The sequence below is a fragment of the Condylura cristata genome, unplaced genomic scaffold, assembly GCF_000260355.1.
Source record: "Condylura cristata isolate star-nosed mole 26May11 unplaced genomic scaffold, ConCri1.0 scaffold00025, whole genome shotgun sequence".
NCBI lineage: Eukaryota > Metazoa > Chordata > Mammalia > Eulipotyphla > Talpidae > Condylura > Condylura cristata.
Genome location: NW_004567126.1, coordinates 6,944,097 through 6,962,266, shown reverse-complemented (window position 1 = coordinate 6,962,266; position 18,170 = coordinate 6,944,097).

Genomic DNA, 18,170 nt, shown 5'->3' with positions numbered 1-18,170 from the left:
TGGTCGGTACCAACCTCGCCAGCTGAGGCGGGGGGCGCGAGGAGGGAGCCCGGCGAGGAGGCCTCCCCCCCCATTGGTATCACCTACCCCCACCCCTTCCACACACCCTCCCCGGCGGAGGCGGCTACCGCTCTAGGCGCTGGAGCCCAGGCTCCCGGGCGGGGGCCGAACCCAGCCGGGCCTTGGCTCTGGAGAGTTAAAGCGCGCCCGGCCTGCTGCCTGCACCCCCATTCCACCCCGCCTCCATCCTGGCTGTTCCTGGCGCCCAGCTTGGCAGCCTTTCTCAAAGGGTGATTGTTTCTGGGCTGGGTAGTTGGGGGGGGGGCGGGGGCAGTCCTCTGGGCCCGAGAGGCAGAGCTGGGGAGGTGGGAGGGCGCGGCTCCCTCCTTGGCTTCAAGCACCCTGGAGTGGGGGCTGACTGGTGGAGGCAGTTGGTACTTACCAGGGTGCCCCGGTGCCTCTGCGGGGTAAGATGGGGGGCCTCAGTCAAGGGTCAGTAGGGTGGGCCCACCTGTGGACACGGCTCTCTTGGAGGGACATGTTGAGTGTCAGACTCAACCCCCTTTCTGCAGTGTCCTGAACATGCCAAAGAGAAGGCCTGGGTGGCGAGGGAACAGGCAAGGGATGGAGGCCCAGAGATGCAGCAAAGGGGTCCAGCAGGCCATCCAGGAATTTTTATAGGCAACTTGAGCAGAGAAGCCTCTGCATGTTTGCCTGTGTGTGCCGTGTACCCTTGCTCCAGGGACTTGGTGATCTGGACGGCTGTGAGCGTGTACGTGTATGTGGATGTGTGTGTGGGGTGCAGGTGTGGCCAGTCCTGTTGCCATCTATGGAGATATTTCTAAATGCTCTTTTCATCAAGTTGCCAAAGACTTAGAAGCTATCCTTTTTCTTGGTTCAAATATTTGCATCCTGCCCCCCGGCCCCTGGGTTTGCTTCTTGGATGCTGTAGTCAGAGGCTCCCTCTGTACCCTTCAGAACCCAGGAGAGAAGGTTGGCTCCTGTTGCTGGGTTCTGACCCTTTGAGGCCAGGGGATATCAGTGCATTTCAGCAGCTCAGACTCTCACAAAGCCTGCACCTCTTGCCCTCACTTGGTGACCAAGCCTAGACCCAGTGTCAGGAGTCCCTGTACCACCAGCAGAGCATTTTTACAAACTGTGGATAGATGGTGAGAAAGGGGGGTCATGGGACCCCTTCCTGTCACTTTCTTTGCCTGCTGTTTGGCCAGCACCCGCTCCTTCTCCTGAATGTGTATGGTGCTGGTAAGACGATGGGGTGGGTGGGGATAGGGGTTCAGAATCAGATTATGGTCAAGACCCTCCATCCTGCAATCCCTGGAAAATGTAACTACTACCGCTGGAGACAACTGCACCTCCTTCTCACTCTTCTTCGGTTCCTGCATTTAACGGATTGCTTTGCAAACATGGAAGTCCTTCTGAATCTAACCAGAAGTTGCCAGTGCAGGCTCATTTTCTTATTCTGAGGACGCATAGATTATACAATTCCTACAGGGGAGTGCTCTTCCCTAATTGGAGTGGCCTCTGTTCCTTGGACTCTGCCAGAAGACCCTTTCCTAAGACCATGTTTTCCTTGCATTCTGCTCCCCCTTGGAGCTTCCACAGCAACTGAGCTGATGTGAGAGCAGGGGTGGTAGGGTGGGAATGCACAGGAGGGACCTGGCCATAGCTTGTCAGTTTGCAATTGGACTCTTCCCAGCTGGGCCAGCCCCGTCACCCAATCTGGACACAGAAGTGGCCTGGGAGGTTTCCAGGCCTTTACAAACAAGGACTCCCAGACCCACAGAGGGCTCATCTGCAGCGTGTGGGGTAAGTGTGTGTATGCCCACGAACAGGACACAGCCCCATGGGGAGGTCAGGCCCCGAGGATACCTGTGTTGCAGGGCAATTCTGAGGTGCTTCCTATGTGGCCCTTTTCCCCAGGACAAGTTTCTTTGGTAGTGAAATCAGGGGTGGGACAGATCAGTCCCCAGCCCTGCCTGATCTGCCAGGCTGTGGTCAGGTGGGTCTTTCGGTTCTCTGGTGGGCCCCCATGGGAAACTAACCAGATGGAGTGAGAAGAGTGGCATGCTTTATCCTGACTATTCTTTTAAGAAAAACAGTGGTCACAAAACCCCTTTCTAGGAACCCGGCTTGCACTTCAGCCCCAGGCCCTGTTTATGAAGTTTTTAATAATAATTTTTAGAGCCAACTTAAAATAATAATGTGGGATTAAAATTAACACGAGGAGGCTCAGTGAAGAGAGAACAACCTGCCATTAGTTTTAGTGGGGAGTTTTGGCACCAACCCAAGTGCACGGACGCACACACACAAATACATATCTGTGCAGGCACAAAACAGAGTGAGATGCACATGCAGAAATGCACATCTCTACTACTCTCCTGTACCTGTGTGCACACATGCATGCACACGTGTGAGTCCCTGTACCACCTGTACACAGACTGACTTGTTTATGCACACATGTGCATGGGTTCCCGCAAAATGGTGGATCGTAACACACATCTTCCTTCCCCCTCTCTGTCTTCCCACTCCGCAGTTCTGTGAAAATCCTTTTCTCCCATGTCTGGATTTAGTGTCTCCCTTTGGCTGACTTGGCTCTTGCTCTGAGTATCTGGAGCAGCCCCTGGGTCTCCCTGAAAGACGAATCTTCCCTTTTGCCTTCTCCCCGTGCCAGAAGCTAGCCCCTCTTCTCAGCCCCCAAAGCCTAGCACCAACATGTTTAGTATGCAAAGCCAGAGTCTGTCCTCTGGGACAAGCCGTTATGTGTTTATTGTGTAGTTAAGCAGGACGGGAGCCCTGCCCCCCGCTCTGGTCCTGGCCCAGCTTCTATAATCTGACTCCCAGAAGGGGCCCATAAAATCATCATCTGCAATGCAAACCCTGCAGAACTTCTGGGAGGGTCTGTAGGTGTTCTCCAAATTACCTGTGCCCTAATTTAATACGAATCACAATTAGTTTACTCTTATCAATTAATTGTTCCCCTTGTGGGTCCCCTCTGTCTCTGCCTTTCTTTCAACAGGAGCTTTGGTCTGATTTCCAAGGAGTCCTTCCTTCTCAGCTAACCACTCCTGGGAGCTGACAGGTGACGGAGCTGCTCTAACCCTTCTGGGATCCAGAGCCTGGCTGAGTTGTCTAAACGTTGGGAGCCCCATGTCTAAATGTTGGGAGCCCCTTCTCTAGGAAGTCACCCCAAATCTATAGTGGTGATTGTGTAATGGTCAAGGGGAACACGGCACTCCCTTACCATGGTTGCACAGGCACACACAAGGGTGCCCTGCTGACCAGACATTAGCTCTTGAACATGCTTCTCCTCCCCCCCTCGCCCCCCACCAAGTACCATTAGAAGTGATCCTTTGGTCACCAGGACTCTCAGCTCCTTCCCCCGCCCCTCCCCCTTCCAGCAGAGCCAGCATTCCTCCTGACCCTCAACCAGAAGGCAGACATAGCCAGCCCGCCTGCCCCTCTCACCCCTCTCACTCTGCACCCACAGGAAGGGCACTACTGCAAGGCTGTAGACTGCTTTAATGATCTTATTTTTATTTTGTTTTTCCAGTGGCTGAGGGAAGCATGAGAGGAGATGGGGCAGAGCCCTATGAGCTGGGGGAGTGCCCCTCAAAGTAAACTGCAGATCATTCTCTGTGTCCTTGGGGGAGTGAAAATAACCCTTGCCTCGCTCACTGCTCCCTGGTCACTGCTCAGGGCCAGTTCTCCCTCAGTTCTCCGGAGCCTCCCCAGAGCCCCTATCAGTTGGGCTCTTCAGTTGCAGAACTATGGTGATTCGCTCAGTTCCCCCAGGATCTTGCTGGGACCCTATGGCCCCTACCACCCCCTACCATGGCTTCCTGAAGTGAAGGGGAAAACCCCCAGGGGTCAGGAGGAACTGACCCTCCCCCCATCCCACAGTACTTTCTCTGGAGCTCATGGAGTGCAAGCTCTCATTTATTCAGCCAGTATTTCATGAGCTCCTGTTGCCTGCCGGGCACTGCCCCGAGCACTCCAGATATAATAGTCATAACTGGAAGATCCACCAAAAGTGGCGATTAGAAAATTCGACTTTGATTAGACCCTTTGTATATACCAGGTAATGTTCTTCATGTGCATTAACTTATTTCATGATATTAAGTACTGTTTATGATAAGGTTCTATTACAAATTCCACTTTATAGGTCAGGAATCCGGGGTGTAGTATTTAGGTGATTTAATCAAGATCGCATGTTTACTAAGTGACAAATTTGGCATTTGATGCCAGCAGTCTGGTTCCAGGACACACGCTGCTTGTCATCCGAGTATACCTCAGGAGCTTATATGCTAGTGGGTGTAATAGGCAGGCAAACAAACAGAATAAACACAGATGTTGAATGAGATGGAGGAAGGAAATCAACAGGGTGAAGAGCTGGAGAGCATCCCGGGAGGACGTCTTTGAAGGGGAGATTAGGGAAAGCCTCCGTCAAGAGCATGCAGTGAACAGCAACCTGGAGGATGAGAAGCCGTGTGGACAGCTGGAAAGCTGGGGCCCAGGCCCAGGGAGCAGCAGCAGGCACAGCTGGGAGGCGGCAAAAGGTGCCCTGTATTCCAGAAACAAAACTAGGCAAATGGGGCTGGAGTGTGGAGAGCAAGGCAGAGCAGGGTGATGTGAGAAGAGCATTCCTCAGTTTGAGACTCGTGTGCATGACTGACCTTCTGCGCTAGTATCTTCCGGAGAGAAGCTGTTCAATAAATATGATGGATGGAGTTGCTTCATTTCCTGCTGAGGCCCCCTCCAGACTCAGATGATGGGCCAACAGCTTGGGTCTTTGGGTGTAAGCAGAGACCTGAGCTGTCCTCACCAGTTCCTCTTGAGATTGGGAAGACGTAAAGAAGAGAGGAGTCTCCTCCTATGGTTTCATTCATTCATTCATTTGTTCAGTTATTCATGCATTCGACCTAATTTTGGAGCCTACGTGGCCAGAGCTGCACTGGGTGCTACAAATAAAGAAATGAAGGGCTCTACTGCTGTGTTCGGTCCAGTGGTTCTCTACAACCCAGAGTTTCTTTGATTCAGTTTCACCACAGGTCCCAACACTAGCAGAGAAGAAGCCAGAACTGGGGTGGGTTTCTGGGACACAGAATGAGACCTGGGACAGGCTGCTGGGGGTGATAAAAACAGGGAGAAGTGGAAAGGGAAAGCAGGGGGCAGTGACCTCTGAGTTCTTTTTATTTTTGCCCACGGTGCTGGGTATAATAACCATGGGGGAGGGGGAGGTGGAAGACAAGGAAATGGAGATGGTGATGGTTGCAGGCAAATATTAGATGGAATAACAATTTTTGATCAGGTACGTTCTGAAAGAAAGGTTTGCATTAAAAGGTTTGAAAACTTAGTGCGCTTGTTGTATCCAAGGGAAATCTCTTTCTTTCCTTTCAATTTTCCATGAGCCTATGTCTTTCTTTTCCTCCCCTGGAGCCAAGAGGATGGCAGTAGATGAAGAGCAGAAATACTCAGAATTAGTGCACCTTGATGCCTTTTGCCCAATCTACCTGTGGTGTGATCTATGTGCCAAGGCAGATGGCAAGAGAGAAGTCACACTAAACAGTCCCTGACAGCCTCATTGATCATGGGGAGCTGATGGGCTGAAGAACATTCCCCTGCTGGCTTTATGAAACAAACAAGAATCTGTCAGGATTTCAAGGAAAGAAGAGGAGGAGGTACTGACATATGCATGGAAAAGGTATTGAATGTCAGGGACAAAGCTTTTCCTCAGACTTTGGGAAGAAATAATGGGGGGAAGGCCACTTGAGAGCTTAGCAGCAGGCTTCCTGGTGAGATCCCAAATGTGGTCCTGAACCTCCTGCCTAGAGAATTGGTCTCCAGCTAAGTTGGCTGTTCACCAGGAGCTACATCCTGGAGATGGCTGCCACCAAGCCAGCAAGTGAGAAAACTATACTTTGTCAGATGGCTTCTTCCTGGAATGCAAAATTCAGGGTCTCTGAAGGGGAGCTGGTGTCTGTCCTCACATAACCTGGTGATGAGTAAACGGTCTAGGGAGCTAGGGAGAGGTGTGATAGGACCCTCTGGACTGGAACACACATCTGAAAGTTCTAATTCTCTAGCTCTGTTTCCTGCAAATGGATGGTCATTTGGGGGCTTGTAAGTCTCTAATCTCTCATTCAGCAAAGCAAACACCCTAAATCCTCAATAATGTAGGTTTTACAGTCTCCTGTATACATATCTATGTTTCAGCACCGAGGCCAGCGCCACTCATGCGTGGCATATGTTCTTGCATCTGGACATAAGCAATAGCAAGACTCTGGAAGCTCAGCTTGGGCTTGGCAGGAGGGCATCACATGGTGGAAGCCAGGCTGACATCCACATAGAGCCCTGCTTCCATGCCCTGCCCTTGTACATCTTTGAAAAAGATAAGATCTTCTTTAACGTGACCTCTGGAAAAGGCATGCAAGTAAAAGCAGGTGCTTGGTGAGGACTGGGGGGGGGGGGGGGGGAGGTAAAGAAAGCCTGTGTTCTAAATGTGGGGAAACATGGGGACTGAGCTAGATGGCAAATCAATTTTGTTTTGCATGCTAATTTCAATAAAGTGATTGCTGATGTGTGAAGTGTTCTGAAAGTACATCTGTGGTGAGCTGGACAGATGCTGTGACCCATTAGTGATGTTTGCCTTGAGTGGGTTAGCAAGAAAGTGTGTGTGTGTGTTCCATGTCTACTAACTAGGTGATATCTAAGATCCTTTTTAACTTCTCTCAGTAAATGTTTTTACAAATAGGTGATCCCAATTGCTTCAGTTCTTCTTCTTTAAAAAAAAAAAAAATCCAGTCACTTAGTATTTACTAAGTGCCTCCTAGGTGCTTGTTACTGGGTAGTATATTTTACTTACTTTCAATGAGTTTACTATCTAATAGGGAAAAGGGACAACTAGCAAGATTCAGTACAGTAGGAGAAAGACAGTGACCTGTTTTTGGTATAGTGAAGTAATGATGAAGTCTTGGCACAACAGTACCAAATCAAATTACAATCCTTTCTACACCTCAGTGGCTCAATTGGCTTTTCCATGACTTAGTTCTGAGGTCCAGAAAAGTGATCCCAAACTCTGGGTCATCAGTTTGCTGATAAATCACATTTGCCTCTTTATGTAGCTGTGGTGACCACAAAGCCCTCTCTTAGGTCTAACCTGGCTATGGTCACCCAGAGTAGACTTTCTATGGGCTCTCTCCATAGTAGAACATCCTGGTTGCTATAATAAAAATCCTCAATCCCTGTTTTGAAACCATATTTTCAGTTCTAGAAATTTTGGGAGTGGGTAGGTACAAGAATGTCCACATTGTAGATTGAGAATTAATCTAAGCAGAGCCCTCATAGTATTTGTTGATGCCCACTGATTTTTGAAAGTGTTTTGTATCATCTCACTGTCTGCTTTGCAAATTTGTTTTTATCATTCTGGCTTGCTTTACTAAATGAAATTCTCCTCAACTCTCCCCATTTTGTTGAAATGGCTGCATTTTATCCTTTCTTACATGGTCTCCAGTATATGCTGGATATAACACATCTTCATCCAAACCATAAAGACTTTCTCCTTATTCTCTGACAAACCACTTCCATCTTGTGAATTTCAGCAGATTCATATGTGATAAATCAGACTTAAGAAACCTTAAGCAATAAGAAAGTGTGCTTTTTAGCTTCACTGGGCACACTGAGGTTAGGAGGGAAAAAGAGCTACTCAGGCCACCTCGCCCCTTCACCCCCTCCTATACACACTGAGCAGGGGCATTGCAGTGGCTAGGGATTTTGTGAGGCTGAAGGCTAAAGCTATCTATTCACCCCAGTGGTGAATGGTGACTTTCTGCTTCTCTCAAAGATCCCACAATTAAACAGGCAGAGAAATGTATTTCATAAAATATGTATACTGTTTGCTTCATACAAAAGCATTTTAAACTCTCTTAGCTGATAGCCAAGATGAGCAATAGGAGGAACAATATTTCACTGCACATTAAAATCAGGCCCTGGCCAGCTCTATCTTCTGGGGTGGGTGTCTGTCATCATGAGTTCTACAAGGGTTCTGTTTCTCATTCATTAAATCAGCTCTTTTACCTGGCAAAGTGTTTGGCATGTGTTAAATGTCTAACCATTATCAGATACTATTAATGTTCATTAAAAATGAATGAGTGAGATTTCAGATAAATGATGTTGTTGTTTACTCCTAAGTAAACCCCACAAAGATGGCCTGGTAGCTATCACTCCCCAATGACACACAAGGAAACTGAGGTACAGATGGGTGCCTTGTCTTCACCTGAATCAGTTATCTCCCTGCTCTGTCCAAGTTTTCTTTCTTGGGAAGAATCTGATGTCTAGCCTCTCCCATGACTGCCCTCTGGCCCTGACTGGGTACCTGTCCTTGGGGCTACGGGTATCCTGTAACCCACCTGACTCTTGTGTCCTAGCAGGCCAACCTCACCCCATGGATAATGGCTGCCTGTCAGCACCAGAGTCTGAGGAGCAAATTCTTCATTATTGGATGAAACTGACATGCAAGAACAATTGAACTAAATTGATTGTATTTTCCAAATCATTGCCCAGCTTCTAATTCTATCTGTGAGATGGACTAATTTGAACGAGAATTAGCTTCTAAATTGAGAATTCAAGCCCTTGACCAGAGAGAAAAGGGTCTTTGTGCTGTTCAGGCAGTGATAAGCCAGTCGTTTCCCAGAAAGTGTCCCTAGGTTGGGAGGAAATATGTGCGACCAGGACAGGCTCCTGCACTTTCCTCTGTCCTTCCTGCTCACCTTTACCATTATATCTATATTTGTAATGTTATCTCAAAATTGAAATGAGTAGGGGTTTGCATTCTGGCTCCACCACTGTCCTGGATAAGACCAGGACAATGGGCAGAAGCAGGATTTTAAAACCTTATGTTTCAGCAATAGGAGCCAATTTGGGCCCTCTCATCCAACCCTCTCCAGATACTGTTCCTTTGTCCCAATATTATTTCTGTTTTAACCCAATGATAGAGACCCTATTGGTTTTCAAGACAACCCCTGCATCCTCTGTTTTCTTTCCTAAGTTAGAAAGTTCATTCTGTTGAAACTGATAGCCACTTTCCTTGAAGTCTTTGGACACTGCTGCTAGAGCAGTCTGCTTTAACTTTCAAGCACTTAGGCATCTCCAGATTCCCATTATTACCTGATTAAAAATTAGACTCTGACTCAGAAGGCCCAAAATCCTTGAAAATTTTTCAGGTGTTGTTGATGCCACAGTCCCACCAAACTCACTGTGAATAGCAAAGGCTCATGGGTAAAAGACAAGATGAAGTTCAAAGGCAGGGTAATAGCCATCTTTTGATTTAACTCACCAAGATAAATGCCCTAAATTCTATTAAATTCACAGTAATCACATTTTATGAATTCACAGACTGTCAAATCTAGAAGATACCTCCTCCAACAGAGATCTTGTCTAATTTTTTCTCTTATTTTACAAATGAGGGAACTGAGGCCCAAGAAAGTCCAGAGAGTTGCTTAAAACCATATTGCTGGCTGATCTGAGAACAGTGGAATTAAGGTTTGCTAAACTAGGATCTTATTTTCTTAAACTCCGCTGCCTTCAGAAACTGGAAGTAGGAGGAGCAGAGAAGAGAAGGTGATAGAATGTGGCCTCCCAGTTGCTGTGGAGGTAGAAACACAGAAAGAGTGGTCCTTTCAGTGATGCCCAGAGGGTCAGGGACAGTTGAATTTGGTAGCTACTCCCTGGGGAGAGAGGACAGAGCAGGAGAAATGTGAGGCGGAAGACAGTAACAGTGTAGACAGGGAGGGGAGATACTGATGATACTGATGAGGAAGGATGTAAGGAATTCTTGCTGGATAGGAAAAGATGGAAGGTGAAGGGAAGAAAAGGCTGATTGGATTCTTCCTCATATGCAGAAAAAATGGACACCCCTCTTTCCCAATACCACACTGTTTTCTCGATATATGACATGTAGATACCTGTGCAGAATGGCTTCTATTTATGTTTCCTCCATGTCTACAATAGCATCTTAAGGGTGCTTTGTTTGAATACTTTTCAAGCACCTAACCCAGGGCCTGGCATACAGTAGGTACTTAATATATATTTTGTTTTTAATGCATGAATGCCTAAAAAAAAATCAGAGATAGGAAGTACAACTCTGAGATTATGCAGTCTCACAAAGAAAATCTGATATTGTAAATATAAGAGAAATATCTTGATAGAAAAGTGTGATCACTCAACCTGGAATAATCAAGGAGACTTGATGGGTTTTAATAGATGCGACAAGGGAAATTGTGTAATCAAGGAAACTCCTAGATTTGTGGATCAAAGATACAGAGGAATAGTGGTAAATAATCAAATTTTTAAGGAAAATCCCAGATTTCTGTTTTGGAGAGTTCCTTTCAGATGAATATTAGATACTTTGGTACTGAGTAGACTGGATACAGCTGGTCTCCCTAAATTGAGAGAAGCTGCTGGAGGCTGTCGGGGTGCTGAGTTCTTCCACAGTCAAGTGGAGAGCGCCCCAGCTGCCTTCAGGTAGAAGTGGAATCTCAGTGGAGGGCTGGTAGCTTCCCCCCAGGCTTCACAGGAGTTCTCGGTTGTCACTACTAGGGAACTGGAATGACTTGAAAGTGTCTACAAGGCATGGTGGGACAATAGAAAGTTGGAACATGTAGGGGTGCCTTCAGCATGAAAGAGAATGCTCAGGACCCCATAGGAGGCAGTGGGACCAGACACAGGGAGGAAGCCCAACAGCAGTAGTATAGGACCAGAACACCAAGAGCATTGAACTACGGAATCACAGAGATTTTCTGGAGTGAAAAGTCCTGTATTTCTGGGTGAAAATTCAATTGTTGGATTACAGAAAAAAAGGTGGTAACTCCTAGTGGTTCAGAAGATCAAGTGGAAAAAGTTTCTCAACTATGCAGCAAAAAATAGAGAGCTAGAAATGATGAAGATAAAGAAACAAGATATTTGGAAGACAGATTGTGGAGACTACATGTAAATAGTAGGAGTTCCAGAAGGAGAAAAGGAACAGATGGAAGAGCAATAAATAAAGAAATAATATGGGAACATTTTCTTGGTTTGTCAAAAAACCTAAGTCTTGAGATTGAAAAAGTTCATGGAGTTCTAGGTGAGGCTGACAAAAATCTCCCACCCCAGCATATATTGGGGGAAATGCCAAATTTTTTCCTCCCTCCAGCCACCTCAATTCTAGAGAGATGAGTAGCTTTATCCAAGCAGACTGAAGCCCTGTACTCTGGCCCTGAGAAGAGCTTTGGGGAGCTCTGGTTCCACAGGTCCTGTCTTCAAGGTGAAGTGCAAAGCGGGAGGAGAGTGTCCTTGAACCACACTCCGGCTATGAGTAGCGGGACTCACCTGCTAGCTGTGTGCCCACAGAATCACACTGGATGCCAAGTCCCAAGTGCTTGTTGTAGAATAATCTGGCTTCATTCCTAGGCTTTCTAGACAGGGAGCAATGAGTCTGTCGCAGCTACCTGGTTCTCTATGGCTAGACTACATACATTCAGATAGAGGGGAGCCAGTGCTCCGGGGCTGTGGGCAATACCTGGCTCAGTGTGGAGCTGAGTTCCTGCTGCTGGCCTGGTGTGATGAACTCACTGGGGAAGAGACACCACAGAATCTTTGTGCCTCCTCGACCCCAAGAAACCAAGCAGAGCTCTTCAGGATTGAACAGGGTTTTATCAAATTGCTGGTAGCCCTGAGAGTGATCTGTCTTCTCCTGCCTCCCAGGGTAGCGAGGATGTTAGAAGCATGGCTGTGATGTTTGCTGAGAATGGGGTTGGAGTTGTGCGCTGCGGGGAAGGTTCTAGGTGCAGAGGGCCTATTTAAGCAGTCCGAGACTGTTATATTTTTGCTACAGCCCCATGAGGCAGGCATGGGCAAGAATTATCATGTACCTGTTTTGCAAAAGAACTAAAGAAATGAAAAAGAAAGAACTAAAGAAAGAACTAAAATGTGAGGATCAGTGGATGCCAATTTTACAGTGACACCCCCTGGGTCTGTATCTTTGGAGAGTGTAGGCAGTGTGTGTCAATCCTTGATTCTAGACATGACAATGTAATTTGCTTGGGTCATTGGACTGAGGGAGACATGACAGCAAACTGGCCCAGGCCCGGCCTTGAGGAACTTTGAGGATGTTTGCCTATTTCCAGCTTCCCTGTAACTATGAGTCTAGCTGTAGCTCACTCGGCCTGCCTGATCAGACCCCTGCCCTAGACTCACTCCCAAACACTCAAAGCTTGAAACTGAGCAGCCGTGGATGACCTGTTGATTGGTGTGGAAAAATGGCTACAGTTTGAAGCCACTGAGGTTTTGTGAGTTTGCTCTCACCATGCAGAATTACTACAGCAACGCCAGGTTCTAGAAGACAATGTGTCACCGGATACTTCAGCTTCTCTGTGTGAGACAATTCGCAGAGGTGCCTATGAAAACAGATTCCTTGGACTCCAGAAGATTTTGGTTTATTAACTTGTGAGAGGTCCTTATACCTCCCTAGGAAGTTGGTATTTTGTGGTCCTCTGATGGCTGGATACCTACTACCCACTGAGTGGGAAAAGCTACTTGCCTCAGTTCTGCTCTCAGTGAATGTGTGGGGTACTGTTTCAAACCCAGGATATTGACTCTCAGAGTCCAAATATTTCCCCTGTTGTCCTACTATGATAGGAATGTGTGTGTGGGGGTGGGTGGGGTGGGGTGAGGACGGGGCACTGGGACATATATGTGGGTGTAATCAATTAGTATTGCAACTAGGGACCCTACCTGCCTGCTGTGAGTGGCATAACTTTAATTGAGCAAATTGTTCCAAGAACTTGGTTAATGCTTTGCTTGAAACTACTTGCAGCTGTAGCTTCTTGAAGAGGGGGGCCCCTCCCGACACACTTACACGCACGCGCGCGCGCACACACACACACACAAGATGGTACTTTTCTTTCTGCAAAGATCAAATTGGCTTCCTTGTTGCAAGCTCAAAGCAGCTGTTTATTTGTTGTTTTCATGTTTTCAACTGTTGTGATGAGGTTTGCTTCCTTCTCCTTTAACTGAATTACGTGTCATTTAGCTCTTCAGTGCAAGCTGCTGAGTGAGCTGGATCCTGTCATGTGAGGCTTCAGCTTTTCTTCTCCGTCCTCCAACCTGTGAGACCAGCATGGCCACCGGACACACAGACCTGAGGGCCCCAGGAGAAAAAGGCCCAAAGCACAGGGGTTTCTTTGGCTGAGGCTGGTCTTCTCCCTCAAATCACCTCCTTGGGAGCCCAGCACTGGCCCAGGAACCAGTAGGGGTTGCTGAGAGGAGCACATTTTCTCTCCCAAATGTGAGTTGAGAAGTTCGGGAACCTAGACCTGGTTTTCCCTTGTTCACTGGTGACATGGCCCTGGCTTGTGTTAGCTGAATTGGGAACAAGGGGAAGAGGATGGAAACAGGTCGGCTGCAGAGCCTGTATGCACACAGAGAGAGCTTGAGGCAGTGACATGGCCTGGATGTTTCCAGAGCCTGTATTTTACCACTTTGGAATCATCACCCCAAAGGAGCCAGAGAGACCCACCATTAACCAAGAGACCCTTCCATTTCCCTGCCCTGGAGGACCCCTGGCGTCTACTCTTCTCTCCATGCAGGTCCACACTAGGGACTCTCCATCCCCCATGGGCCCTGAGGCATTAATGCTACCTCTACGAATAAATTGATTCACGATGTCACAGTTGATCCTCAGTTCCCCTCTCTGAACCTTTCCTTTTAATCTTGAGAAGTTGGGCTAGATGAACTGTGTCTAAGATTGTTGTTACATCTAGATGTCTTTGATTGGCAGGTGTAGCTTTGTCTGAGGTTAGTTACTCCCAGGTCATCATGTAGTCATGTAGTTTAGCATCATGAGAAGAGAGCACCTTGATCCTCAGGTGAATCAGTCTTGGCGTAGGCTTGATGACATTGAGGAACTGCATAGATTTGGAACTGGGGTCTCTTAAACCTGAGGTGTTCTTGGCAGCAAGTCTACCTGGGGCTGGGGGCCTGAGAGCCTGGGCAGTGCAGAACAGCCTGGCAGCTGTCAGAGCGGGTTTTAGCAGCAGGGAAGCCAACCAGATGGATCAGAGGGGCCGTGGAAAGTGGAGGGAGGTTAAAAGCTTGGCAGGTGGGGAGTTTGGCACAGAAGAGCTGAGGAGAAGTTCAGGCTGGCAGGCAGCTGGTGCAGAAAGGTCTGGCAGTTATAATAGGGGGACCTACTGTAGGGACTGAGGGCCCCCACTCTGCAGAAGGGCTGGGGTGAATAATGGGGGTACCAGTCCTAAGGAAAGCAGGGCTGAGCAGGGCACACTCAGGGACTCACATAGAAGGGTCAGACATGGCCGGGACTCAGGTGCCAGTCACCCTGCCCAAGCCTGCTGGTGGGTGTCAGCATGTCTAGCACGTCCTCCAGGAAAACCCTCTGGGGGAAGGACCAGGCTCACCTCCCCTCTTGGAAGTTCATCGGGCTGAGGCTGGGCTGGTTCTCACATTCAAGCCAGGCTGCTGGGCGGGGGTGTCGAAGGCAAACTGAGTCTCCCCTTCCCTTTCCTACAGAGGCAGAGCAGCAAGGACTGGTGTGCCCATGAGAAGCCAGAGCTGAGTGCTGGTGAGCTCAGCTTCTTGCTTTGGATGATTCAAAAATCATCAAGTGATGACTCGGCTCCAGAGGTTCCGAGCCCTCTTAAGAAAGCTGCAGTATCTCACAGCAGGGCTTACGGATGCTTTTAATAACAGTGTAAGGAGATTATATAAATTTTTTTCTTTCCAATTAAGACTGTGAAGAAATAAACCCCAAACAGAATTCAGAACAAAGGAAGTCTGTTTCTTCGAAGAAGCCCGCCAATGGTCACTTTCCAGGGGGAGGAAAGGGGCTGTGCACCCAGGGAGGCCCTCAAAGAGCACTCTCCAGGGAGGCGTTTCTCATTAGTTAACAGAGGCCAATGCAAGTGCTGGGGGCACACAGGTGCAGTGTGAGGGTGCCGGGGGAGGTGCATGTCCTTCTGGTACTAGCTGCTGGGCTGAGCGGGGGAAAGGGTCTCATGGGCTCTCACTGCCCCGGGAAGGTCCACTGCTCCTGCAGCATGTCCATGCATGGAGCCCACCAGCTCTGTCATCCAGTTCCACTGAGGATTCCAGACTGGGGGATAGACCGTGAAAGATTCAGAGATGGTCCACTCCAGTGCTTGATTTTTTCCAGACAAAAATGTGCCATGAGCTCCAGTATTCAAACCCTGTAAGAGAACATTTGTTCCCAGCACCCAGAGGTGAAGCTCTGGGGGGCAGGTGAGTGAGGTAGACTGATGCAAGACTTGAAGAACCTCCACCTAGCTTCCAAGGGCATTTAGGGGCTCCAGGACTCCTCAGAACCCACAGGAAACACCACCAGGAGATGCCCTATTCCAGGACTGTGGAGCGAAGCTTTTTCCAAGATGGCATCGTGTCTGAGTGTGAAATGGAGCCCAAGTGTCCTGGTGTCTAGTTCTCTGCATTTTAGTGGTCAAACTAACATACCTGGCCCAACAAGAGATCTGAGGAAGATGAGAAAGCAGATTTCTTTTCTCTGCTGAGCATGGAAAATGGAGAAGAGGGTCTGAGTGAGGCAGTGGCTGTTGATTTGGGGCTGGGCTGAAGGACTGCCCCGGGTCCTGAACCAGCATAGACATACAGAGCAAACCCCCTTAGATCATTCTTCAGATCCTGCCCAAAGCACAATGAAGTTTCCTGCTCCCTGCCCCCAAGAAGCCTTTTCCTGGCATCGTGACTGGTGCTGCATTTTATCAATAGAACTCTGTTGAGTTCTCCCAACAGTACTCATTTCAATAAACTGGATTCCTTCCATGGCCACCGTAAGTGATTTACATTTAATTTCCATTTTCCATTATGATTTAAAAATTTGGTCACGATAAGTAGAAGAATTTGAAATTTAGGAGTCTCTTGGCAGAAGCAGCTCCTCTGCCTTCACCAAGGGACAGCATACCCACCCGGTCAAAGGGTGTCACTGGCCGAAGTCACAGTGTTAGGGTTCCTCCTCACCCCCAAAGTAGTGCTCTCAGCTCTAGGCCCTTAGGTCAGTATAGATGTGCTTTTGCTGAACGTCTATTTTGAGTAAGGCAGGGAGACAAAAGGGTGAGTCAACTGCAGTCAGCTTGCAAGGAGCTAACAGGCTTATACAGAAGAGGACATTTGAGCACCCTGATGTGGCCAGTTCTGGGGGAGTAGGCACAGGAGCTCAGGCTGTCTTACAGTGCAAGGGAAGGAACAGGGAGAGGGCAGCCTCTACTCGGAACAGCGGGCACCCAGAGAGCCAAGAACACGTCTACAGTTAATTTTTTTCAGAGAGTCAGGGAGTGTATCTGAATCCTCTGATCCTATTTTCTTGGAAAATAAGAAATTTTTTCTGCAGTGGAGGAAAACCACACTGTAGAAGAGTCTTGTGTTCCAGCCCAGAGGCAGCTGCCCAGCTGTGAGAAGCAGAACCACGCCAGAAAATAGCTCATCTCCTAGCTGCCCGGTGATGGAGAACACCCCTGGGGAAGGTTAACTCTGAACATCATCATTAGCTTCAGCAGGCAGAGGGCTCCTTTCCAGACCAGGCCGCCTGCTGGGCCGGCGCTAATGATGGGAATTGGGCGCTAATTACCATGGAGGGCCCCCACCCACACTGCTACACTGTACCTGACTCCTCCACGGAGTACTAGAGACACCCTTCTCTGTTCTGTAAGAATTAGTCTTCTTTAATTTCTCGTGACACTTTTCAGTGGGTAAAAGACATTCAAGTCTGTCTACTGCTGTCATCTGCTGTGGACATTCCCATTCCCATTTCACTGGTAGGAAGGAAAACTTGAGAAAGAGATTAAGCTCACATTGGTAAAAAGTGGGGAGCTGGGATGGAAATTTTTTTTTATTATTATTACCATTTCTCTTTCTAGTTTATCTTTGCTTCTAGGATGGGGGAAGGAAACGAGGAAAATAATATTTATTGATTTCCTTTCATGTGCATGACACTTATCTATGCTAATGTGCTTAATAAAACCCAGCTTTATAGGTGAAGAAGTTGAGGCTGAGAGAACTAAGCAATGTACCCACAGCTTCTGGCTGTGGGTAGGGAAGGGACAGGGAGAGGGAGTCTGGCTTCACATCTAATTTCATATCTTCCTTCATCTGTGATGTTCCCAGGTACTTCTTGTCTTGGGATGGGGCTGGGTTAGTTATCAATCAAGCTCTCAGTTCAGCTGCTTTGTAGCTCGCTTAGGTCTGTATAGATGAGCCTTAAGGAAAGTCAGTTACTTAATTTATTTGTCTTACAGCCATATGTGGTGTGTCCTCTGCAAAGATTTTCTGGGTTTGTAGGTGTCTCAGAATTGGAACTGATCTCTGCAGCAGAAGGGACCTGGGATTTGTTCCTCAAGGTCACAGTGGGGCAGACTGTCTTTGACGGGTGTGGAGGCTTCTCTGGAGGTTGCCACCCACCTCAGTGACCATGGCGCTCAGCATTCTCAGCTGACTGCCTTCCTTCAATGAGCGGCTGTCTGTTCTGCTTCGCTCCTCCTGAGACCAAGGCTGGGCCTGGATCCCATGCTGGTCAGATCTGCCGAGGAACGTGGTCAGACTGCTGTCACCAAAACCAGTAGCCCTCTGAAGGATCTGCAGACTCCTCCCCACATCCTGTTTCAGCACAGGGGGCAAAAGCCCAAGGAATTGATTCAGTGCCCTGTTGGCATTTTAGAACTGACACTAAAGGTCATTGCTGGTGTTGCTGAAGTGAAATTGTATTCACATAATTAGAGTTAGGAGTCAGTGAATGGGATCTTTCTTCCAAGTTTTGCTAATCAGTAAGCAAGTATAGGAAGGATAGTTTGCAAATTGACTAGTAGAAGCTTAGAGAACAAAAGGATCTTAGAACTGTTTAGTGCAACCCACTCACTGCACAGATGCAAAACCCAAGGCCGGGGAGAAGGGAAGTGATGTTTTTGGTTATGCAGCTGGAGAGCAGCGGAACTGAGGTTAGGATTTCTGGGGTGTTTTTCTTTTCTTTTTCTTTTTTTTTTGTAATTAGGCCACAATATTGCTACTTTCTACATCCTATTTCTCATATTCATTTTGGCCTAATTTACAAAATTAGTTCAGATGAAAGTGTTCATTTG